This window comes from Columba livia, chromosome 8, assembly GCF_036013475.1.
Source record: "Columba livia isolate bColLiv1 breed racing homer chromosome 8, bColLiv1.pat.W.v2, whole genome shotgun sequence".
Taxonomy (NCBI): Eukaryota; Metazoa; Chordata; class Aves; order Columbiformes; family Columbidae; genus Columba; species Columba livia.
In genome coordinates this window covers 21,535,197-21,561,014 of record NC_088609.1, presented here as the reverse complement: position 1 = coordinate 21,561,014, position 25,818 = coordinate 21,535,197, and the positions used below count along the sequence as shown (strand labels likewise).

The following is a 25,818-nucleotide window of genomic DNA, read 5'->3' as shown; positions in this document are numbered from 1 at the left end:
CTGGGAGGCATTTCTCTTCCCATGACACTTATTCATGCTTTATGAGGACAAATGTGTGACATGTAACAGGAAGAACAATTGATTTTGTCACTGAAGTCATAAAGCATGTCCTGTGCTTCAATGAGTTACAAGGAGCAGGCAGTGAGAAGTTGCCATGAACGTCAGTACATCAGTCTGATCCTGTTTACATAAGTCTACTCACAGATATGCCCATGTGAACTTTCTGAAATTACTCTGATATTACCCCACTTTTGCTGAGATGTGGATGTCACTGCTATCAGTGCATTGTGTCCTTGAGTAAGGGTACGCTTCTCTGGTAGTGTAGTTCACGTAAATACTGCAATAGCAGAGGATAAATTATTTTTAGTTAATGTGATTTTAAAAAAATCAGTTTTGCTGCTCAGTAAGAAGAATGCAGAGGCAAGATGTAATTGAGGAAAATGCAGGACTTAGCATTCCCTCTTTGCATTGCAGTTCTCCTTTCTCCTCTCTTTTTATCATGAGAAAAATCTATGTATCCAACAGCCACAAAGTGTATTCTGGGAGTAGAAAATATTGATGTTTGGACTGGAAGGAAATGTTGTACACTGCCCAGTAGTAAGTAGAAGAGCAGAACCTGACTGCTCCCTTGACCAGCATCTGCCAGTCAGGCTGGATGTCACGCTTTATGCCACATTAGCACGGAGCTGGTCTGGGAATGACACAAGTGTGGGGTTTGCATGTCAGAATAGTGTTGTAACCAGTGATTCCTGGGCACACAGAGTGGGAAGAGTAACTGGAGCAAATTGTTGGAGGAAAGACATGGAAAAAAGCACCTCATGTTACTGTTTTGGAAATTAGCTGTATTCTTGGAGTATGATTTTTGGGTTTATTTTTAAAGAATTAAAGATAAACTTGAAGACTCACTGATAAATTGATCTCTGCTTTCCTCAGGAACCAGCAACATTGATGTGTCTCTTGGTATTTCTCCTTATAGAATGTAGCACTAGCTCCAGATTGCTATAAACAAATTATTCATTCCTGAACTAAGGGATTGCTTACTTACCAATTCAGTTAAGATTAAAGTTAGAGGCAAATACAATGCACACAGGAATTGTAAGTCCAAGGGCTCCTTCAGAATTAGTGGCAGAATTTTGAAGTTTCTAACGCATATTTGGTTTACTTTGTTCCATCCATTCTGGAACATTTAAATTGGTGAAAAGTTCTGCCTATGCAGAGATGTAATGGTCTTTTTAGCAGAGAACATTCTGGGTTTGGGGCTACATTCATTGAATGTTAATAAAATAGTTAAAATGAATCCATTAAATAAGCATGGTCAAACTATTGCATCTGGTTTTATACATTCAATTAATTAGTCTATCAATTAAAATTGATTGATTTTGTTTTTAATTGCAGACCACTTAGCATATTTGTCTTTTCCTAGTAATTTGCTAGTCAGGTACATTTTCTTTGACTATAGTTCATTCAATAAATTTCCAAACAAGTGCTTTACTTCAGAAATAAAAAGACATGTTCTCCCTCTGAGAACTTTTCTGCAGAAACTGAATGTTGGCTTCTATTCTGGAAAGCCTGTGACTGCCAAAAGGATTCACAGGTTTGGATTTCTCACCTGACGAACTAAGACTCTCTGGAAAATGGGGTAGCATCTGCAGCTGCCTTTCACAGACCGTCTTTGGAAACTTGACTTAAAATTCATCTCTTCATGCCTGATGTTCTTGGAGAAAATCAAGAGGCCAGAAATTACAAGCAGAAAAGTTACAGTATATTTTCTTTTGCAATTATAAAACAGAAGGCCAGATTAATTCTGCTTTTCTCAAATATATAGAAATGCTTATGTATGGTTGACAAAAGTACTGTTTTTAAAATCCACATTTCCATATGCAGCCACTACGATTTTAAAACCTTTTCAATTCATTGTCAAATAAAATGGGAAGGTTATATCACATTTGATTCTGACATAAACAATTTAAAAGCTGACATTGGTAATATAATATCCATTTACTGTCTAGTTTCTGCTCTGGACTTTCTTGGAGACATCCATATGCAGACTGAAAACAGGATTAGTGGGAGGCTAGATTGAGATAAAGGGTATATTTATTTCATTTTGCTATGTGATAATGCTTTACTAATGTGGTGAAAAAACTCTTCTGGATTTTGTTGCTGTTGTGACATTTTGGCACCACTAGAGTACTTTTCAGAAAGAGCAGTATTTACTGTGTCTCCTTAGAAATATAAAGACTTGTGGGGGACTGTCACGAGGTTCCCTCTGTGGTCTTTTTCATCAGACATCCTGATTATAGAACCTCTTGCAGAATTAGTGCATGAAAGCTGGTTCACAGGTTTTTATGTGCCACTTCTTGGCAATCTCTGTAAGCCACATTACTAGCCACAATCAAGACAGAATTGCATTATTATGTTTCCGTCATCTCAAATTCAAAATGTGGTTTAACATTACTCTAAATTGAGCATAACTTTGAGTAGACGTTATCATGGTTCAGTTGTGGATTCCTTCCCTTTGCACTGAGGCTACTGAGCACATGCCTTTGAGGGGAATCTGTTCAGTTTGTAGATTTATTAGAAAGCTGTTAATTTGTTCTGTGGATTTCTGTCGTATCAGCTCAACCAACTCACCTTATTGGCTGCATGATCATTAATTAGATCCAGTGCAAGAAAAACAGTGAGAGAGCAAGGCCAGGGGTAAGTAAAGTGAAATTCCTTCTTTTTTTTTCACAAGCAAACTCAATTATCCAGTAACATGAAACAGCACTTTTCTTTTTTTTTTTTTTTTCCTAGGTAACTACGCAGTGAGCACGGCTCGTCATGCTCATTTGTCATTATTCCCCCTTTAAAATCAGGAACATCAACTTGCAGGTAATCTTCCTATTTAATATAAACTGAAAAAAAACATTGTTCTGGGGGGGAATGTTTTGTTCCCTCAGGCTCTAACAAAGAAGGCCAAGCATTCTATAGAGAGTATTGCCAGTGTCTGATTTGTAATAGTGTGGGATGCAGTTCTATAATTAATGTAAAAAAATGTAAGCTTGTGTTGTAGGCTCAATGTATATGGGGTAATAATATAATAATTTAGGTTTGTGTGTCTGATCAAATATTTTTATTAATCTATTTCTGAGAATCTGGTGAGAAGCTGATGTGAGATTTTTAATACTGTTTATTATGACAGACTTGAAACTTGAAATGTGAACTGAGTGCCATTGTCACTTGCAATCTGTTCAGGACCTCGTAACAACAGTTTTAACACTTACTGATGGTTCTGATCTGGCTGAGCTCACACAGAATACTATTATTAGAATGATTAATGACTGTAGTGGAAAACATATGCTTCTTGAACTATTAACTATAGTATATTGGAACTCACTGCAATTACTCAAATGTATGGTGACCACATATTTCTTAAGATTTGTAGAAGATTCAGTACTAACAACATATTCTAATATGCTTGGAATCTTGGAAAAATGAAATATTTTTCCTTACATTCTGCAACACTACATTTACAAAAAAAAATCATATTTCAGAAATGGTTTACACTGGAGGACTTAGTGCAACTTAGTTTCCAACTGTTTCTGGTATACATTGGACTCTGTAGTTTTGTAAGCTTTTGGTAAAGCAGTTAAATCAACCTAGAAATAGTATGGCTCAGTCAAGTTCTCTTCGCATGATCTCTAAAGTGGGTGAATTAACACAAGCATGTCTGTGAAGTCCTAGAGTGTTTTTACTCTGTTAGTGTTATAACCTAGTTGCTATTGATTTAATAACAGAAAGTGAATACTTAGTATTCGCTTACAGCATGACAAAGTGCTTTACAAGTGTAATTAATTTATACTTCATTAGTTAAATATCTTCAACACAGACTGAATGATCCTTAAGACACAGCACAGTCCAAAATATTTTCAGCATCCACAACACAATTTTCTGTAAATGTAGTTAAGCATGAATATAAACACCATGCTTGTTTTGAGCCCATTGGCTCCTTGCTGCTGCAAGCATGCATTTGCCTGATCATACATTTTTGGTTTAAATGAAGTCTGCAGGACTATTTATTAAATGAGGAATATGGTTTAAGATCAATATTACAAGGAGTTACTGAAACATAAATAATGTGATCCAATGCAGCTCCAGCATAATTTTCATATCTAAGATGCAGAATTTAGGTGATATTAATTCAGCTGGAATTGAGGAAATGGCCATGCTGGATTAGATCTGGAGGCCATCAAGTGCAGTATCCAGTTCCCAGGAGATGCCAGTCACAGATGCTTCAGTAGAGCATTCAACAGAATAATTAGGGCAATCTGCTTGTTTTTCCCTTATGCCTAATAAGTAGCAATTGGCTTTAGCCTCAAAGGAACCCATGTTTAGATCCAGTTTTTACATTGCCCTAATTCTATTTTTTTTCCCCACACTATCATCAATGAACATTCCTGTAATTCATACAAATTCTAATCCTTCTTGAATATTTGAATAGTCCTGTGATTAATGGTAATGCTTCTGTTTCTGTGTCGTACTATTATCTTTGATCAGTGTGCAGTTCACTTACTTCCAGTTCTGAGTGTCATCTTGTTCTTACCCTGCAGAAGAAACAGTCCCAGCATTTTTAGTATCCCACTCCTTGGTTACAAGTCTCTTTTTTTGTTTTTCTTTGAGATCAAGTGACTAAATAATAATTTTAATGACAATCGCATTGCCCATTTTTAGACATCTATCTGAATTTGAAATGTTGGTTCCCCGAAAAGTCAGAGGTTTGTACTGCACATACAAATGAGACGCCCAGGATCCATTGTGCTAATAGGGGAGAAAATAATTATTTCTTTAATGACGCATAAATAAATGCCCAGACTACTCTTTACCCAATTCCTTTTGATTTTTGGATTGCAGACATATTTTCCAAGGGACTTTATTTATGCAACTGTGATGAAGCCCAGTTAAGTAGCAGGAACGTCATATCATGCTATAGGTTTTTGTAATAATAAATAACTTTATTTTTTAACACTATTTGTTGCAAATGTGATGTAATTTTCTTTTTGCTTTATCATTCCTTGTGAAAATTGTACTGCAGGCTGTCTCTACTATGTTTTGAATGAAAACATTTAAATTACTCTTTATTATGCTATTTTAACTGAATGCTATCACGGTCTGTACAAGGCCACATACTTCATTTAACTATGGAAAACCCTTGTTTTCAACAGTGAGGTGTCACATCCTGTTCATGCCACTGTCATAGTAAAAAAAATACCTTGGATTTTTTAATTTGCTCAGTTAATATACATCAGTAATTCCTACTAAAGAGCATAATTTCTTTCACACAAGAGATTCTTAAACATTATTGTACATGACCCAGAATGACACTGTGTCTCAGCCAGCATGATAAACACTATGGTTTGCAAACCATATTTTGTTCTTTTAACCTTGGTAGCACCGTTATTGATTACAACAGGCTAGTGCTGCCAACTATCATATAGTGTAGTGCAACAGCAGAATATCAGGAACATCGTTAGTCCCCAGCTATCAAACACACAAGCATATAAATTTACACCACTGTGTCTTAAAACACAGTTAATTTGTTCATGTTTTCCTAAAAGCAATTAACAGCAGGCAGGAGTCTTAATGAAATAAGCTGGTGATTCCCACAGGGACTATTTGTAATGAACATTACTGAGTAGCAACAGCTTCAAAGTGTTTACGTTAAGACATGATAAATAACAAGGCTGTTAGCTACACATCAGGTAAAATACAGACCCAAATTAAGGGATGTTTCTAATGAAGTAACCATATTCAGTGGTATATTCCCTGCCTAAGTTTATTTTTTGGGAGGGGGTTGGTTTATTTAGGTGGTGGTGGGACCTAACTTACCTCTCTTCATTTTTTTTGTTTGTTTTTTTTTAGGATCAATAGAATTCAGGTCACTTCTTGCACAAATGAAATTTTCTGCAGTGTAATGGTCAAGTGAAGTGGGATTGTATTGAAACATTTGGAAATTTCAGTAAGTGTCTGTTTATTCTTGGAGCTGCACAAAGAAGCTCTAAACAGAATAAATTAGCTTTCCAAATCCACATAATCAACTCTTTTAGGGTTAAATGGGACTGTGAAACATGTCAGCGGAAATAAAGTTTTGGCAGCTTTTTATAAAGTCTGCCAAGAGTCTAATAAGCAGATTCCTAATTTCTGAATGGCTGAGTATTGAATCAAACGTGCTCGTTTAAAACAACCAACACCTGATAGTTTTATCAAATACACAATGTCTGATTTTAGTTTTGCTGTGTATAGCATTTTATTATGGGTTTCTTTGAGTTAAATAAAACCTCGAGATGACAGCCTAGGATTTTTCACTGTTCAGACATGTAGTATGTTTAGATTTCAAAAAGTGATATGTTATGTTAGTCTTGTTATTTTTCATAAGCAAAACCAACTGCACTGGCAGCTGTTATAGAAGTGAGGTTAAAAAAAATCTTCAGGAGCTCTTTAGGTGAAATAATTACCCAAAACACGAGAAGCATGTTTAAGAAACTTAAGCCAGAAAGTGAGATATTTAGAAGCCCCTAAGTGATCTAGAAGCAAAAACACCACTTGAAATCAATGACATTTGTGCTTCTAAGGAACGTAAGTACTTAAGAAAATGTGTGACATGATGAAATAAATGCCTGGATTTTTAAAAATGCAGTATCATTGTTCTACAAGACTCTTGGATGTTCTATAAATTGTGTCTTGATACGATTTAGTAATTATTGGTATCGCTGAACTCAAACTAGTATTTGACTTGGCTTCCTTTAAAATATTGATGCAATTGAAATTCTCTTATGTTTCAGTAACTTCAGTCGTGACTGTCGGCCTTTTGATTGCGGGGGCCTTGATGTTTTAGCAGATTACTTGCAATGCTGTTTACAGCACAGCAGCTTTACTGTGATTCACTTACTCCCTGTGGCAAGTTTTAAAATCAGAAACAGTTGTGCTTATATCTCCTGACTGAGTAAACTACATCTGCTGTTGTGATTGCATTGTATTACTGCAGTCCTTCAAAATGTGACACTTCAACAGGAAATGTACTGTTATCATTATGAAGCCCCCCAAATCCACATAATCAAGTAGTAATTAGCATTGACATAAGGTGACCTTCAAAATCAGAATTAATTCTCTTAATTTGGATTCACAGTTTTTTCTTTAGGGAATGCGGAACCATTGCATATATGCAATGAAAATTCTCCTAATGATACGTATTCAGTTGTGTTTAGGACAGGAGTTGTAACAGAGACCGTGATTCAATGCAGAGACCAAGCAAAGTAGCACAATTGAAAAGCATAAGTGAAATAGCAGTTGTGCTCTGCACTGGAGTTCTATAGAGCAAGTAAATAATGGGGCCAGGATGCAATAATACATTGTACTAATGTATACATACTAATCTATGTGTTAATGCATATCTAGCACTGTCTACTAATTGTCACTAATTTTAAGTGAAATGAACTTAAAGCTATGCATATGCACACATTTGCCACAGTGGTGATCTTTCCACTGAATTTACCAGTTGCTGTGTTTTCTACACTACTTCAGACCAAAAAAAAAAAAAAGCTACATGTATAAAAAATGACGAGTTCATTTATCTTTATAAAACTTTATTGATCCCAATACTGGACCTAAGATCTTGGTGATCTGATTTTTTCCTAGAAAGAAGGACATAATCTTTGTTTTGGCAGACAAGCTTCTCATTTAAGGTCATCCTGGGGGACGATGGATGGTTCCCACTACTGTGACAGGTTAGCTGAAGAAGGGGCCTAAACACATTAGGTGATTTAGTCTATTAATTAACCCTTCAGATTTAAACTTTTTTCAAATATCTGTTCAAATGACTCATATGAAGCTTTTCTCTGCTTCCTTAAAGATCCTGTGTTTTCTTCTCATGATGGTACTTACACTAGTCAAGTCCCTTCTCAGGCTTTTGATAAAATAAAACAATTTGTCTGTAAGGCACTTTAAAAACACATGATTCTTGTTCAGGCTCCCTTCTTTCTAATGTTCTCTATTGTCCAATAATTGTTTTGCTAAAGCAACTGTAAGGGAGACTTTGCATCTTCCCAATAAATCCAGCTGAATAATTGCTGTTCTCTAGCCTTGAGCTAAGCATTCATTCTAAAGCTGTTGTAATAGCTGCTATAAAAGCACTGTTACAAATTTTCATCATACGACTCAAGTTTTATGATGTAAACATTTGTACGTAATGAACAAGATTATAAGTTGGGAAAACACATGGTGATTTTGAGGAGAGGAGAGGAGAGAATAGCCTAAATATGAAGGAAAACAGATTTTTAAAAAATACAGTGAATCTGAAAATTCATTCTATTTCAGTTTAAGCCCTGGTGAATATAGCACCAAAGCAATTCACACTGTCTGTGTCTATTCTATAGGCTCCATCTGTTAAGGAAATAATGAGAAGTTGGTTTCCCATACAAACAAGTACAGCAGCCATTTTAGTAGAAGACAAATTATCCTAAGATACACATGTATCTGATGTGATAGGCTCACGGGCTCCTCTAAGTCTTGGCCACAGAACTCAAATAGGGAACAGAGGGCTCCATTCCATTTCCAAAGCAGTGTTAGGGTGCCACAAGCAACACCCCCCGTTCATTCTAGCGTCTTGTATTGGATAGTACAATGCCAATTACTGTTTCATTAAGCACAAGTCTCTGTATGTACAAGGATTGCCCCACCTGCAGAAATGCAACGATTTTAGATATTACATTGCTGTAAAATTAAACCAAACAAAAATCCCTGGAACACTTCCGTGTAGTTTGATAGATATGATAAATAAAGGACAGTTCAGGAAAGCGTGGGTTAAGCTGTGGACATTAACATTTCTAAATCTAGTAAATAATTTTACAAGGCCATTACAATGAACCAATGCCAGTGTAACTGAGTATTATATGAAGAGTCTGCAAATCATACAATAAGTCTTTTTAAATTTCAGGATTACTTTATTAAAAAAAACACCAAACAACCCACTCTCAGCACATCTGTTGATATAAACTTGCTATTTATAAAATTTTGGAAAACTCTTTGTCTCTGATTGCCCCATTTCCATTATATCCATATTCAGATGTGTAATTGTAGCAATTCAAAACCAGTCTGTATAGTGCAGTATTAAATACAAGACAGGTTTTAATTGGAAATAGAAATACAGGTATTGCAGGTTTGCAAAATACCTTTTTTTGTGTTGCTGCTTTTTGGAGTCACAATAAAACCCGACTTTCAAAGTTATTTGATTTATACAGAAACCGATCTTTCTGGAAGCAATATGTAGAGTAGGAATTGCAACCTACTGGAGATGATTTTTTTAATATCTGAAAATGAAAAGGCAGTAATTCTTTCCAGAAATGTCTGGAGATTGAAATGGTCTCCACTCATGCTCACAGAACCTGGAAAGTGCATTGGCATTTTTTTCTTCTAAATTCTTCCAAATTTATTTCAGAATTTATTTCAACAGTTCAAGTGGAGGAAAAAAAGTTTAAAAATTAAAGTTATTTCAGTTTAATAGGTTTTAAAAGAGAATGATTTTTAGTTCTTCCAAATATGATAAATAAATACAAATAAAGATGTTAAGTTTAAATCAAATCGCATGGAAAATTCGAAGCAGTATTACAGTTTTCTTTCTGGGGTGGGTTGTTGTGTTGTTTTTTTTTTTCTTTTCCTCCTCCTTCTAACAGTAAACATGGATAACCAGTCCTTTTCATTTTCATTTGTCTGTGTAATGTATCTTTATTTTCTAAACTTTGGAGAAGAAAAACAACAAAAAGGGGGGGGGGAAGCTATGAAGCTTTAACAGTGACATTTCAAAATCTGTCAGTTTTGGTCTTGGTGTTTTCTGTCGTTGCTCTTGAGCCGTGAATGTTCCCACAGGCTCGGGCTGTTTCACTCTTGAGCTTCGCTGGAGCTGAGGAGAAGGACGTGTGTCTGTGCAGAGACTTCACTTCCCAGTGCTGAATAGAAGGGGAGTTACTGTTTTCTGTAGCGCTGTGGGGGCCTATCAGCAGACAAACCCAGACTGAACATTTGAGTGTGATTTAATATGTCAATATTTGACTCAGTTTGGGGAAGAATAGAAAAATTTGCTGAATCAAAACAAAAATATGCTTAAGTTCCATAACAAAGGTATTGATAATCAGCAAGAACATAGGTACTATTGTTTTACTGTATGGAAACAGCAGTAAAATGTTTTGGTTTGTGTCATTACATTGATGAGGAAATACTCTCTTCCAATTGGCATATTTTTCAGGCTTCCTGCACAGAAAACACTGTCTTTCTAAGAAAGGAATATATACTCTCTGAATATTGATCAAATATTGGTGCTTTGAAGATTGCCCAAGAAGCATGGAAAATAAACAGCAAACTTGGACTTTCTGAATACCAGGCTGGATCATGTTTGAAATGTCCGTGTGCGGGTGCTGGAAATTTTTTGAATACCTTTCATTTCAACTTTTGAGAAGAGGCATTTCTTGAGGTAAGATTTACCAAAACCAGCCAAACAAATGTGATTCAAGATAGATACACGCCCAGGTTTGGTTAGTTTTTCTCCTGCATACATGAGGAAAGGAATCTACAAATGTGAACAGAACTTTCTTTGTCATAGAGCTGGAGTTCACCTCCCTTATCTTCATTTGCCTAAAAAGCAGGTGTCTAAGGCAGTCAGCCAGCACAGTGCTGCTGGGAAAGGAGACCTTCTTCATAGAAGGCAAACATAGGATACAAGAAATCGCCATCTTGAAGTATCTCATTCAGTTGGCTACGGAGGTAGACGAGGTGACTGGCCTTTAACCGATACCTAACTGCCGGATGGTTCTTGAATCTCTGCCCAGGTATTGAATATATCTTAGATGTATTTCTCTTGGACAGCACTAGTGAAATCCACCTTCCTAGATTGAGGTCATATACATTCAGATAGTTTTAAGACATTTATATTTCAGAGACACAAAATTGGTGTAAAAGATTAGTGCATGTGTTTTCCATGTAATACATAATTATTAAATTATAATGCATTATTATAAAATAATAAGTAGTTTATAAATAATGCATAGATGGTAACACAGCAGGAGAAACTTAATTCATGCCTATTCCTTCACCTGCTTTTTAAACTATTTTGTTGTAATAATCCGTTTTACTCCTTTCCATATAATTATATTGAAATTGTTTTCTGAATCATTCAGGCTTCTTTTCTAGAAATCTCAGCTGTTCACAGTCCTTTCTGAGGCCAGGTTCCTTCAGTTCCTGGCCATCTATTGAAGGACTTGGCCAGAACTTCTCCACAGTTAGACAATACAGGTTTTTTTAAGGCATTGAATTGTCAAGCTAATCACTGACCTTAACAGCAAGTTTGAGCCTGACAAGGCCTCCTGTCAGCATCATTCCTGTTCTTTATCCAGTATATCACCCTCAGAACTCTTACTAGAAAACAGAATTTCACATCTTTAAGATGCTGTGTTCAGAATATTAACATAATAAAGTTTAAATATTTTAATCTGTGAATAAAATATATTAGGCTTTGACTGCAAACAATTGAAGATGTTATTGACACTTCTTACTTTATATTAAAAATCCCCTTTACTGCAGATAGATGAATATACATGTGTTTATTGATGTTCTAGGCCAATATACAGGGTGTATCAAAAAGATCAATTTCAAAGCATAGTGGTTTCAAACTGGGTCCATCTTTTTGAAACACCCTGTAGATGGAGTAGACTTTCTAAAGTACTTTTTAAAAAACCATATTATTTCTATTGTCTATTCTCTATTTTTAGATATTTCTAGAGATATTTTTACTGAAGTGTTATTGTATACTCAGTATTAGTTTCATCCCAAATTTATACGTACCCCAGTCTTTCTCCTGTGTCTAACCAGAGGTAATCCATGATTCTTCTTGCCGCCTTAGTTGATTTTTGCTTGCTTAACAAATCTTTTGCTGTGCTTTGCTTTTCTATTCCTAAAGATTTTATCATTTTTCTGAAATCTTTTAGTCTTCTAGAATATTTTTTAGCTTAAGGAGCAATCTTTGTTCTCTGTAAGTTGCCGTTACAGTAGCTTTGATTTCGGTATTGATACTGTGACCTCTAATGTTCTGTAGTGTACTGAACTTCTTCCTAATAGTTTGCAAATACCTTGTCCCTTAAATATCTCAATGAATCATGGTTAAATAAACAGATTAAATCACAAAATATTTCAACAGTATGTACATGGGTTTTTTGTTTATTTTGGTTTGGTTCTATAAATACATATATCTGTCTTCAGTGGCTTCTACGTAATTCAGTCACATGGAAATGAAGAACTGTAGTTGTGCTGTGCATACTCAGAATTGCTATAAAATTAAACTTAATGGAATGTATCTGCTTCTGAATTTCTGGGTTCCAGTGTGACAAAGGAGTGCTTATTCCCTAAGTAAACATCATCCCATGCAGAGAGCTTTCCCCTTTGAGCTCTTGTGTGTTGACTTAAGTTTTGTTACAAGTCTCTCTGGAGAGGACTGACACTGAGGGTGCTGACAGAAGAACTGCAGATAGCTCGAGGGGATTTCTGCATTGCTTCAGCTGCAGCTGTGATCAGGTTTTTAAAGTTCTCCTTGAAGATGGGCTGTAACAGTTTGAAAGGCAAACAATACTGGAAACTTCTGCAGAAGAGACACAGGGACAGGGGAAACACACACCAGACAAACACCCTGTCCTCCCCCCACCCCGCCAAGAAATCTCCAACAGCTAGTGACTTGTGTAGAGGACAAAAGGACCTGCGCTGAAAAATACTGTAAGGTGATATTTTCTGTTGTTAATTGCATGTGTGTTCTGGGATAGCACCGTCACTGCAGCAGAAGCATGGCTTCAGCTGTGCTTTCTGTTGAGAAAGCTGGACAACAAAACCAGAAAAAATAAGGGATTTGGAAAAATATTTTTAAAGATCGCTCATCTCTGTGTACAAATGACAGGTCCTGAGTTAAGTGGGACTCCTTCATGCACAAATGTTGGTTCAGTGCTTATGTCTTAAGGAATTTTAAATTATTTTGAAATGCCTGCTGAAAATGCCAATTAAAAAAAAAAAAAATTTACATTTTATATAGCTGTCAAATCAATTTGAAATGATCTTATTTTATGGCCTTACCCTAAACTCATTGAATACAGGTTCATAGCTTTTTTTCTGGAAATTACTTCAAACATTTCTGTTCTTTCTCTCTCCTCCCCTCCCCCCAGCTTGTTATTGAATGATACAATAATGTCTTGTATTGGGTAACTTAGGTTCTCTGAGAGGCTTCATTGATTATCCATAATCCCCAGATTATCAATCATAGTACAAATGACTAGGCCTGAGAAAAGTTATTACCAGCTAAGCAAATGAGCTTTATCATCTAAAGCTACTGAACTACTAGAGTAACCTTATGTATGACAAGCCCCAAGTTATGATTATTAACTTCAGTGTTAGGTAGATGCATGCCAAGCCAAAATTAACCACAACTTAAGGAGGAAATGCTTAAACCTAGGTCCTAATGTAATGTTAGTTTAGCTGTTGCTAATGTAGTTGGCATGGCTGGTTGATACTAGCTCCTCCTTACAGTCAGTTCTAGTCTAGGAAATCCATGTTGTGATCTGAAGAACAGATAGAACTCTTTACTGCTCTTATCATGCCAAAATGATTCACAAACACACACCTTCCATGAAAAAGAGTGATTTTTCCCTTACAGTCTAGTTCCCTTACAACCTAGTCGAAATTCAGGACTGCTCTTACTGGGCAGTCTCCTATCCAACCCACCCTAAGTGAGACTATTATTTTTGTAACCTGTTAGCAACTGATAGTGAAATGGAGATGCTGGCTTTTCTCTGCTTTCAGTTGGGCCATGCAGATCTTCCCTGACTTTATACAGAAGGAAGATGAGGAGAACCTGCTGCGGCCACAGAGAGTTTGGATGGGGATATTTGGAGGAAAGAGATCAGGTGTCAGTAGAGAGTAAAGCCCAGTTGTAAGTAACAGGTGAAGAGGTGATGAACCGAGTAGTTAAAGATGGAAACTCTGCAGAAACACAAAGAATGGGAACAGAAAAGCAATTATACAAAGGAGTTTTTTTTTTATAAGGAAATAGAACTGGGCCTGTGCCCACCATAAAATCTGATTTTCCTGAGCCCAGAGTATAACTAAAAGTTCTCAGATGTCTCCATGTCTGTGCTTGTTACCAAATAGCTGGGAAGGCCAGTCATAGTCCCATGGAACTCTGGTTTTCATCTGTATTAGCAAAAGTATGAGATATCATTCCGTAGTCATAGAAAACTGCAGTAGAAAACTGTGAGGGATTCAGATTTCAGCACTGCTTATTACTTACATCAGCGACTTAGATCAGGCCACATAAAGGAATTTGTTTTGCTTTGTTTTCCCCCCCTAAAAGTTTGAAAGCAATTTTGCTTGTAAATATTTTGGATATATATATATATATATCCTGGTGTCATCCCACGCATTTTATAATCCTATAAACATTTGAGTTCCCAAGAAAGTACCATTCTACTTTAAAACAGTATGTCAATTTCTCCTGAAGTGCCTGAACTTGCTATTCTGTGTAGTTTGTTTTTGTCACAGTGTTAACAAATTTCCCTTTTGAGAGAAGAGGTGGAAAACAAAACTACTTCAGGGAGATGGGAGCCATCTGCCTCTGTTCCAAAGAACACCAAGGAGATTTCACCCCTTTTCTGTTTTTCACCCAATGACACATTGTGCTAAGTCAGTAACTGAAGAAATATCAGTGTTTCTGATTCAAAAACCTTTCTGAAAATTGACTGAGTGAATATCTGCTGGCCCATTTTATTTTTGAAAACCTGTTCAGTGGATCTTTACAAAGTAAATGGATGTTTTAGCTGATCAGATATGAATAAAACCCAAACATTTGGGCAGCACATTTTAGAGGTGGTACGCACAAATTAATATTGAGATACTTATTGCTAGTTACTAGAGGTGGTCAAGAATAGAATTTTATGTTTTGGAGGAAAATCTGTATTTCCTGAAGTTTTCCAAAACTGAGTAAAACAATGTATTTACAGAATGAAATAAAACCAGGAATTGCTCGAAATCTTTCAGCTCAATACACAAAACCATTTCTAATTTGTTTAGTACTTTTTAAATTTTCCAATTTTATTGATTTTTATATTCAGTGTGATATTAATATTTATAAATATATTTATTATCAATATTATTTTTCTATTTGGTATATTTATACTGAAAATTACTTTTTCCATGTTGGAGAAGTTTGCTTAGGTGAGGTGGCTCAGAGCTTTAGTGCAAGGACTTTACCATGCTTCTTCCTCAATTCCTGTTTTTAAAATGAAGCATTGCTGAAATGAACACATCCTACCAAAATACCAAATTTTTCTTTTTTAAAATGGCATAGCTCGGGTAAAAGCTACTTCATCACAAAACTCCCACAAAACCCTGGAATTTGCTGGTAAGTTTGACTTTTTTTCTTTTTATCTAACCTGGACCTGTGACCAGATACTTATTTCACAGTACATAGCAACTGCTTTCTATGGTTTGCTGTACTGCATTAATTTTACTTTCTTTCCTATATTTAAAGGACCAGCATTCAAATACATACACTATGGAAGACTGGATGCATCAAAAATTGTCTATTTTGTACGTATCCATGTATGATAGAAAATATATTCTAGACAGTGAATACCATCCATATTGGAATAATGAAGAATTTGGCGATTATCTGTAATGGTACAAAGCTTTTACCCTTCAGATGTCGTTTTAGATTTAGCTGATGTGCGGAAATCTTTATCGTTGCCTCATTTAGCCCAGTTATTATCAGTATGAACCATACACACAAACAGTTCAAAGTTTTAATATTGCAGAGCAAATACCCTAGTATTAAGAAAACCAAACCAAACCAAAAAACAAACCAGGACAATTTAACAAAAAAACCAAAGTTTTCTAGTGTTCCATTCCAGCTCATTGCTCCAATTAAAAATTGACTTAGCTGCATCAGAGCATTTCAGGAAGGAATAGGAATGGAATCACAATGCAGACAATATATTTTTCAAGTATGTTGTGGTTTAACCCAAACTAGCAATACAACCACGATAGCTGCTCACTAACCCCCCTTCCCAAATGGGATAGAATTGAAAGGGAAGGGAGAAACTTGGATTGAGATAAACAAGAGTTTAATAAAATAACAAAACACTAATATACTAGTACAATTTTTAGTCTATATGTAGCCATATAATGCAAAGAAAAAAAATTAGTCTGCCTCTTGGCTTAATAGCTGTGCCATTTATTCTCCACTTATTTCACTTTAAAAATTCAGAAACCTTTAGAATTTTTAATGAATTGGAAGCATTAATCTAATGGGGTTTTCTGTGTATCTAAGGCAATCCCTGCTTCCAGAGACATAGGATCATATAATCCTGTTACAGATTTTGAAGGGAACACAGCTTTTTCTCCTTACCTAATCCTATGGGAATGCACTTCTAGAACTGTGTTAAAACATCTTCCAGTTTTGCAGGCTAAATTTATTCTCATTAATAAACATTTGTTATTATTCCCACATTTTTTTAGCTCACATAGCCGTCTTTTCTCCTATGTGTTAAGCCTTCTAGCAGACATCCAGGATTCTTTTGTTCTTCCTTCGCTAGTCTCTCCTTGAGCAAGCTTTCCATCCTCTTCTCCCATAATACTTGATTTCTGATAATGGCAGAAGGCTTCCACTTCACTTGTTTCAGTCTAAGTTCAAATTGAACATGGCAGATCATCATAGTGGTAGTATACTCACTGCACTTATGTTTGCTTTCCCTGATAATTCCAGTTGTTCTGTACAGTTCCACCCGGAAACCTTCTTTTCAGTTTTCACTAGTTTTAATACTTGTCAGGAAACTTTTTATTGGAATGTTTGCCTACAGAAGTGTAATATGAGTTTCTTTAGATCATTTTTGAGATAGTTGCTTACAAATATATTTGAAAACAAGTGAAAAGCCTGGCTGCATCCTAAGGACACACAGGGTTTGGTTTCAGTAATTAAGTTCATTTTTTCGGTGGAAAATTCCTAAAAATTCTGCTACCAGAGTTCAAAGTCAGAAAACAAGCATTCATATTCTAAGTGAAAGCTGAGATGGAAGTGAAAGCCAAGCAAAATCTTTTCATGCATCATCACCATCCATAAATATTCTGTAAGCTCAGTTAGACTCTAAGCTCCACCTGTGGAAATTCATTCTGCTTTGAGGTGGCATAACTATAATTAAGAACAGAAATTACTGTAATTTGTAATCCAGTTCAGGTCCCCAGTGGGTATAAATCATTGGACATTATCAACTACAGTGAAGCTGTTCTTATTTATTCTTAGTACCTGCCACACAGTTCATAAGCCTGCCAGTACTTTTTGAGAGAAAATAAAACTTGGCTCAGTTTCTCATGGGTTCGTAAGGCTAATGCCATTAAAAATGTATTGTTTTGCCATTCAAGTAAAGATGGTACTTGGAATACAAAGCAGAGAGTGCAACAGCCGAGGAGGAGGTTGACATTTCGACAAGATCATTTGTTCTAATGGGTTCTCTGTTTGTAAATTATGATGTATTAGGATCTAAAGTAGGTGGCTAAAGTTATGATTGTAGGATGAATTCTGCACTGCTATTGTCAGAGTAATTATTGATCTGCCAACAAGATGCTGTAACATAGGATATCAACCACTTTTACTGTCTGGAATAGCTGCCATTTCTAATCTTCATTTTTGTGTATTTTGTGTAACCACTAATTCTGTTGTCCTTTGGCTTAGCTGATTTTTTTCTTACTTTTATTTTAGTCTGGCCTTTGCATGATTCTGCTGAATGTTTTGCATGGATCTACTATGCAGTATTTTTTCCCAGATTATAACCTCCCTTGTCAAAACAGTAATCACTGATTATGTTCTTTAGGATTCTTAGTTATATTATGAGTAAAAAGATTTATGAAGGAAAAACATTCCAGCAGTCTGTGGGAAAGACCTAAATCAGTCTGACCTTAAGAACGTTGTAACAAAAGAGCAGGCTATAAAACCAAGCAAATGCAGGCTCAGAATTACTTCAGTCTCTGATAAATGTGCATGAAGGGATGATTGATCTTCTGCTGTCAAAAGAGAATACATCCAGCAGACCTATATAAAAAAGGCAATGGCAGCAGGAATACAAGTAAAGCTGGAATAGCTGCTCAACGCATAACAATTCTGTGTATTTAACGTAATTGCCTGTTTTGGAAGTGTGGGATTATAATGAAGAAACAGAGCAAGATCTAACGACAGGGAAAGTAAGCCCGTCTGAAATGCAGGATAAGATGTGTTTGGGGAGACTACTGGGGAAAAAAGGACACATAAAGACAAATGCAATAGGTGTGCTACCTGCAGGTTTTGCACCCAGCAGAATGCTGTGAATGATTAATGGCTTGAAGTTGGGTAGATAGCAAGGACAAGGCAGCAGGAACATGAGAGGGAGGACCCCCTGCTGGAAAAAACAATGAAAAAGAGCTCTTGAGAAGACTCTATCAGGTGTTTTTCTAGAGACTCAGCTTTTCTCTCAAATGAGGTGCATTGTTGCACTGTAGACTTGAGTAGACAATGAACGAAAAGCTGCCCTCTTGGTGTTCATTGTCAAAAAAGTGGGAGTTTACCCTATAAAGACATAAAATGCTGGCAATTAATGTACTCTCACAGGGGATTAAAGGATTTGTGGACAAGTGTAGGACCTGACCCTTAATTTGGATTTAAGTGGAATTTTTGTATTTATTTTTAGAAACTTATTTCCTGACTTCACACTTTTAATTGCAAAAAGAAATTAAAACCTTGAACTGATAGTCTGATGAAAACTTCAAATTACTTATTTCTTTTTCTATTGAAGTCTGGAAAGAAAAGGGATTGGAGAAAATTTGAAAACAATGCCAAGTTATTGGTAGCAGTAAAAAAAAATACTAAAATCAGAGAATAAATAATCACAAAATATGAAAAGAAGCATTTGTACATTGCTTTTGCTTTTCAGATGAAGTAATGATATGCTTAGGATTATAGGTCTTGAAACTGAAAAATACAAAACAGCTTTCACTAGGTCAAACAGAATCCAAACCAATACATTCTTAGCACAGAACCTTTGAAAACTACATGGCTTGACAATGCTTTTTAAAAGATTCAGTGAGTTCCATATGTGTCCCTGAAATATGCTCCAGCAATGAAAAATAATACATAAATTATTTATATAATGACATTTTTTATCAGGGCATCATAATTTAGCAAGTGAAGCTCAGAAATATCAGAAGAGAAAACAAGAAAGTAAAAGTTGGAGTATCATCATATTTTTTTCAGTTCTTGATTAATATTAGCATTTGCTTTTCCCTCACTTAGCTCTTTTGTTTATTCAGTTTATTCTTGGGAATTTGATATGATTGCTGATAGTTATGAAAATTTATTTCTTTCTGTTCTAAAACATAACTGAATCTTTTGCTTTTGTTTTGAATATAGCTTGCTTTATTTTTAGAGGATTCACAGTCTTAAAGCGTAAGTATATCTCTGCACTGAAAAAATCAGAGTGAATTTACTTGAAATTTTTAGGCAATATAAAAAGAACAGCCTGGATCTGAAATACTTTGAAATGAAAGCTTCTGCCTGCATACACGTCAGTTACACGAGATTCCAAGATCTGGGTTTCATGTGGTCCTAATGCCTAACAACTATTCCTGAGCCTCAGTTTTAATGACTAAGCAACAGAATAACTATGCACTAAGCCTGGAAAAAAGGTTCTTACATGTGTGTTAAAGGAACAGAAAAGCATCTGTCAACAGTGCCTCAAAACAGTAATCAAGATACTTACTAGCAAAACTTTTCTCTTCCCAAGGGCTATTGCAGGACTCAGGGGGTTCTAGTTTTCATCAAGTCCAAGGAGATGATCACTTCCTTTGAAGGTTCATCACACAAGTCACTAATACCTCCTTTCCTCCTGAGGGGGAAACGCAAATATAATAATTTCTCATGGTAAATATTTTTCCCTTACCATTCAAATCCCTTAAAATAGCTGCTTTTTGTTTCATGGGAACAGGTACAATATGGACAGCTGCATTGTAAGTTTTTGTAGGTTTCTAATGAAACATGCTAAAATTCACTAAAGGTTCTGGCCTATATAGATTTTATCAAAATTGAATAAATAAAAATAAGCTAATGCAAGCATAGTATAAAAGGAAGTTACTTTGGGTGCTTCTTGCTGAAGTGAGATTAAGCTATAGTTACCAAATCAATGAGTACATACATATAGTGGTGAGTTAATATTGCATTATAATCAGAGCATGATGTTAGTCAAGGCAGCGGGTGAATGCAGCAATTTTCAGACTTCTGTATACAAGGGGAAGATAACATTCCATCTACTTTTAAACAAAAATGGGGAATTTGATTGGAGGCCATGTTGCCAAATTACTGCCTCAAGGCACAGAAAATGGTCATGCTAATGCACCTCAACTGTGGAAGGTGTCCATACACATGCTCTTACCTCTCAGAAAATGGGGAAGGAAACACACTTGAACTTAAATGATAATGTTACCAAAAAATACCAGAAGACAAGGAAGATGTAGAATAGTAAATTTTAGGGTAACAATTAGTCACAAAGATAGTTATAATAAAGGCAAGTATGATACAAGAATGGATAGATCTAAGGCATTTCCAGGAATGTGGGTGCTCTTTTTAAAAGCTCAACATTAAACATGAAGAACTTAAGGATAACGTTGGCAAAAGAACAAATGGCTATTACCTGGCTATGAATAACTTCAACCTGCAGATGAAAAAGTCTGACATGTGGCAGGGATTTATGGCAGAAGAATATCCTTGGACCTTGTTAGAAAAGTAATCAAAAGTTTGATGTTTCCAGGGTTTTTGACTTTTATTCTTTCCATGATAGGAGTTAAACCTAGAAAACAGAAGCAGTGGTTTCTTGGAGAAGTTTTTGTTTGCTGAAATAACTAATTTTTGTAGTTGTTATCTTAGCTTTTAAAAACACTGAACAAACTGAATGGGCAACACTGCTTGGTCTCCAATAGTATAACTCAGTCACACCAAAATCAAGTGAAGTTTATGCTGACATCTTCATAAAAAAATGTACTTTATAGGTTTTTTTCAATATGGCTGTGTGCCCTCAAATTCTCACATGATCAGAAAGGAAAGAGCAGTGCCTACTTCTGAGCCTGAGTCAGAAGGTCAGAGCATTAGCCTTCACTTCTCACACAAATCCAAGTGCCAAGCTACATAGAGGCCCAAAACAAAGCCAGCTGGCACCAGACACTTGTTGACCTGAAGACCTGAGCTGGGAACTAGAGAAGCCAGTTCCAGAAATAACCAAAGTATTTGATTTTAAAGGAACTTTGTTGAAAATTAAGCAAAACCCAAATGGTATACTATAAATATTTCATGAAAGATATACATAAGTAGTATAATTTTATGTTCAGTTAGGAAAGAAAGGATAGTTACTGTTGAAATTCTAATAAAACAGTGTGAAGAAATACTAAAACATTGCACAGTCTATTAGGACTAAATTATCCTTGTGCTTGATTTTTGCTTGAGAGGGAATGCATGTGTATCTTTTCTGAAGGTACGTTCTTTGGCAAAAATATGAGTGTTCCCATTATGTGTTACTTAGTTGCTAGCATAAAGATGTCAATTTACAAATCTGTTAAATGGATGCACTTAACTTATCATCCTGTTTCTAAGGAGGGGAATCTCCTCTTTAACCTTGTTTATATTCTATGGTTACATAAGAGTCTGATCGTGTCTTGTCACTGGTTCTAGATCTGTCGTGTCTTAAATATCACCATTTTGCTTCATTCTTCTACGTCTGACTTCTCTTTTTGACCTGACTAAAGCTGAAAACCTTAAGCTTATGAAGCACTTTGCAAAAAGACTTGCATTCTTCCTTTCTGTTTCCTACTAACTCTATCCAGTAGAAGTCTTCTTATCCACTTGCAGGAAGGTTCGTAACACGGTTTTAATCTGTGACTAGAGCTCCTAGTTGCTGCTGGGAGTCTGTACACTCAATCCTGTTCTTACAGCTCTGGGATAGTTCGCTCATATTTTTCTCTCTAGTAAATCAACCTGCATATTTACCAGTAACAATGATACTACTAATAATGAAATGACAGTGTCTTTTATCTGAACCTTTCTTTGTTGGAGAAAATACAAAGAATGCTTGAAAGTTTGAGAGTCATACTATTAGTCAGAAAAATATTGTTTGCTCTCTTTTTTGGCTAAGAAAATAAGGATATTTTGAAAATATGACATACTTTCCTTGGAGAGATGAAAGTTGGTATCAAGTGGTAAATTTTTAATTGCAGTAATGAAAAGCTTTAGCCTAGAAAATAAGTTTTACTCAGTAGTAAAAACCTGTAAAATGTACTAAAACACTTGTGAATAAAATGTCTTTCTTTTTTTTTTGACAAAATAATATTTTCAACACAATTTCATAATTGCATAATAAAAGTGCAGTTTCAGGTAGTGATGGTAAATGAGCAAGACTTTCAGAGTAATGATCAATTGGTGCAAGATACATTTTCTCATCATCGTATTTTAAAACAGTAATTTTTCAAAATGTGTGCTCTCACAAAGATAATTTTCAGTCTTAACATACCTGCTATCTGGAAGAATTAAAAGAAATCATACTAAATCTAACCATTTCCATGATAATTTCCTTCCCCGTCAGAATCTGACTCTGTTTAAGTCACTAAGGTTTTTTTTACTGGCATTATTTAGTATTCAAGGTTGACTGCAGTGAACAATTTTCCCCGCATGCATCTTTCCTCTGTGTGAAAACGCTCCTAATACTATTCAGACCCCTTGAAGGAAAATGCTTATGGACACCTATTTGAAAGAAATGAAAAATACCAGCTATGATATTTTAAAATTTCCAGTAGCTTTCTAGAAAAGGCTTTCTGGTGTTTAGATGGTAGGCAGTACTGTTTCCAGAAGAGTATCACAGCAGGACAGGTGTACTTAAAGAACAGCCATTGCACGAAGAAGCACAACAATTTTTCCAGGCAGTGGCTCAAGTAAATAAACTGTGCAAAGAATTTTATGTATCTAGAGTAGTGCTTGAACTTGATATGGCACATGTTGGGTAGCTGTAATACCATATCACAGGTGGACTAGAAAATAAATAGGCACAAAGCATTTTCTTAGATTTCCCACCGGAAGGATCAGGTTCCTGTGATTTTGGGGTGTGGATGGAAGTTACAAATGTTTCTAGCAGCATAGTTACAGTTTTTACTTAAGCAGTTTCAAAGTAAAACCACCATTTTGATGACTGCAGAAGTATGTATGCACAGATACGTTAAATCCAACATAGAGATGTGCACCACAGTAAGCAACAATTCCTTGTCCTCCCAGAAATCAGTGTGTCTAGATAGCTCTATTTGAAGAAACTAGGAACATGAATGTTAAAGAACTTAGCAGGATCTGTGAAGGAATATCAATAATATGTGTATTCTTTAAAGTCTACAAATACTTCTTTCAAACACTTGCCAGATTTTGCTATTTTAACAAATACCCACACTTTTGTCCTTGTAATCAACCTTATTCTCTGAATTTAATGCAGCTTTTGACACAGCTGAAACACAACTATTTTAAGAACAAACTTCCATAATGGAATTATGTCATAAACATGTTGAATAAGTACAGGAAAAAATTGGTATGTATGTATTAGGCAATTACTAAAAGTGAGCAATTCTGTAGGAAGGAAGGAAGAAGCAATTTTTCCCAGTCAACCTAGATAATCCATTTATACTATCTATTAATGCTTAGAAACATTTTCTGTTGCCTATAAAATTCTTCTTTCTTGATGCAATATGCATCAACATTGACACCCAGTGGCCAGAGAGACTTAAGTCATGTTACTTACTCTTCCCTTTCTGTGGCTGGTTTTAACATATTAAGACCCTGAATATCTGTATAATTATGCTTACACGCATACAGGCACATAGGTCTAAGCAGAGAGAAAGAGATTTTCCACTTAAAATATGAGTATTAACATATGGAGATATTTTCAGTAGCACAAAATGGCATTTGGACATCCATCTTCTTTTGACATTGAACAGGAATTAGGCCTTGAGCTGACAAATTATGCCAGTGAAAAATCTTCTCTTACATACTGTCCTTGTCTGGTTGCAATAAGAAACATGTTCATACCAGTCAAACAATTACTCCCTACTAGAACACAAACATCCATTAAAACTGCAAGTGCCATGTCAAAAGCACAAAACCAAAGTATATTGATCTCCTTATTTTACACAGTTCTTATGTCAGCATGTACATGGTTCATTTGAACAATAGTCTCCTAAGATTTTTGTTCTTTAAGCCAACATTATTGAATGAAAACTGTACACAGATATGTCTGCAAGAAGTGGGGCAATGCTGTAAAATAGAGGAAGGATTTAAGGACTGAGGAGACACAGAAGTGACAGAAATCATCAGGCAGTGAAAGAGAACGAGGTGACTGGCTTCCCTCTGTGAGAGTGCTGGAATATGAGCAAGAGTTGTGACCACTGCAATGACAACAAAATAGATTCTGGTAATTAAACAAACAAAAAACCACAAACAAACAACAAAACACACATCCTTTTATGTTTCTGTGATATCGTACACTTTTTTCATGGTACTTAATTCAAAGGGCATATTTTCCTAGAAGACACTTGACACTACAGACAATATTCAGAGCACAAAGCAGAGCAAACCTGTAAGAGAAATATTTGGTTCACAAGCCAGAGGCTAAGTTCTTCAGATATCAGGGCAATTAAGTACAAAATAACTGGACTTTATAGAGGAATTTGAGAAGCACGAGTAGAACGGAAACTAAGAAAAACACTGTTTTCCTGTTACAATGTAGGACTCTGAATAGTAAATACTTCGACTGAGGCAGAATTTGTTGTCTTAATTTGATTCAAAACACCCCTCATCTCCTTCGGAAGAGTTAGCTGACCTAGATTGTTGCCTTTTCAATAAACTCTGTTTCTTTCTATTACAAAGTCTTATAATGAAGAGCAAAGCCCTGCCTCCTGAATATTCTGTCCACATTTCCTTTACATTTCAAAGTACCATTCTAAATTTCTTGGAATAATGTGGGGGTTTTTTTGTGGCAAAATTAATTACAATATTGGGAACTCAATCTCATGCAGAATGTATCTCTTTATGGATGTATTGCTGTTGAGACAGAGAGGAGGACAAAATGGAATAAGAAAATACAGGGAGCATCAACAACAGAAATCCAGAGGTAATTTCTTTGTTAATAAGAATGAAGTAAGGTAAAGTATGACAATTCTTTTCAGTAAGTACAAGAGTGACAAGCCTACTGGTCTTCCACTATAAGGCTAAATTATAGTAATATATGTATTATACTGGTAGGTATTTCAGAAAGTGGAAGAGGAGAAGCACAATAATTGAAGTTCTATTATGTAGGTAGCTGAAATTATACTTCCCCAATTTACGTGTTGTCATTCAAGTGTTACTGTACCTTCTACCTTAAAAGCCCTCTGCTTTGCTCTCTGATATGGCTGATCTCCCCATTTGTCAGCAGGTACAGGCAATGAAAAAGGCAGTGCTCTCTTGTGCTATGAAGAATTTTTAAGCAAGGTTTGTAAGGAGCCACAATATCACTTAATAGGTGCAGCATGTGAAGGATTTGTTTTGAATAATAAACCTGCAGTACACGAGTGTTCCTTTGTGTCTTCCAGGAGTGGGTCTGAAAACTTGTGTTATTTCCAGCTACGTTAGTTGTTATAGTCAACTGTACACATCTCCCTGTACATTTTGTCTTTGATAGAGCC

General features: G+C 35.7%; 1 long non-coding RNA gene across 2 annotated transcripts in view; it reads right to left on the bottom strand.

Moving 5' to 3' along the window:
• Positions 1 to 1,740: 1,740 nt before the first annotated feature.
• LOC110362004 (uncharacterized) overlaps positions 1,741 to 25,818 on the bottom strand; it is a 52,307-nt gene continuing 28,229 nt past the window's right edge. The window contains exons 2-5 of one of the 2 annotated variants that reach the window (XR_010474351.1): positions 20,766 to 20,921; positions 19,839 to 19,964; positions 11,356 to 16,737; positions 1,741 to 10,021 (exon numbers count right to left, since the gene is read on the bottom strand). This is a non-coding gene — a long non-coding RNA (uncharacterized LOC110362004). Of the gene's footprint in view, positions 16,738 to 19,838; positions 19,965 to 20,765; positions 20,922 to 25,818 lie in introns of both variants that reach the window. The other variant, XR_002418959.2, reaches the window with a different exon arrangement.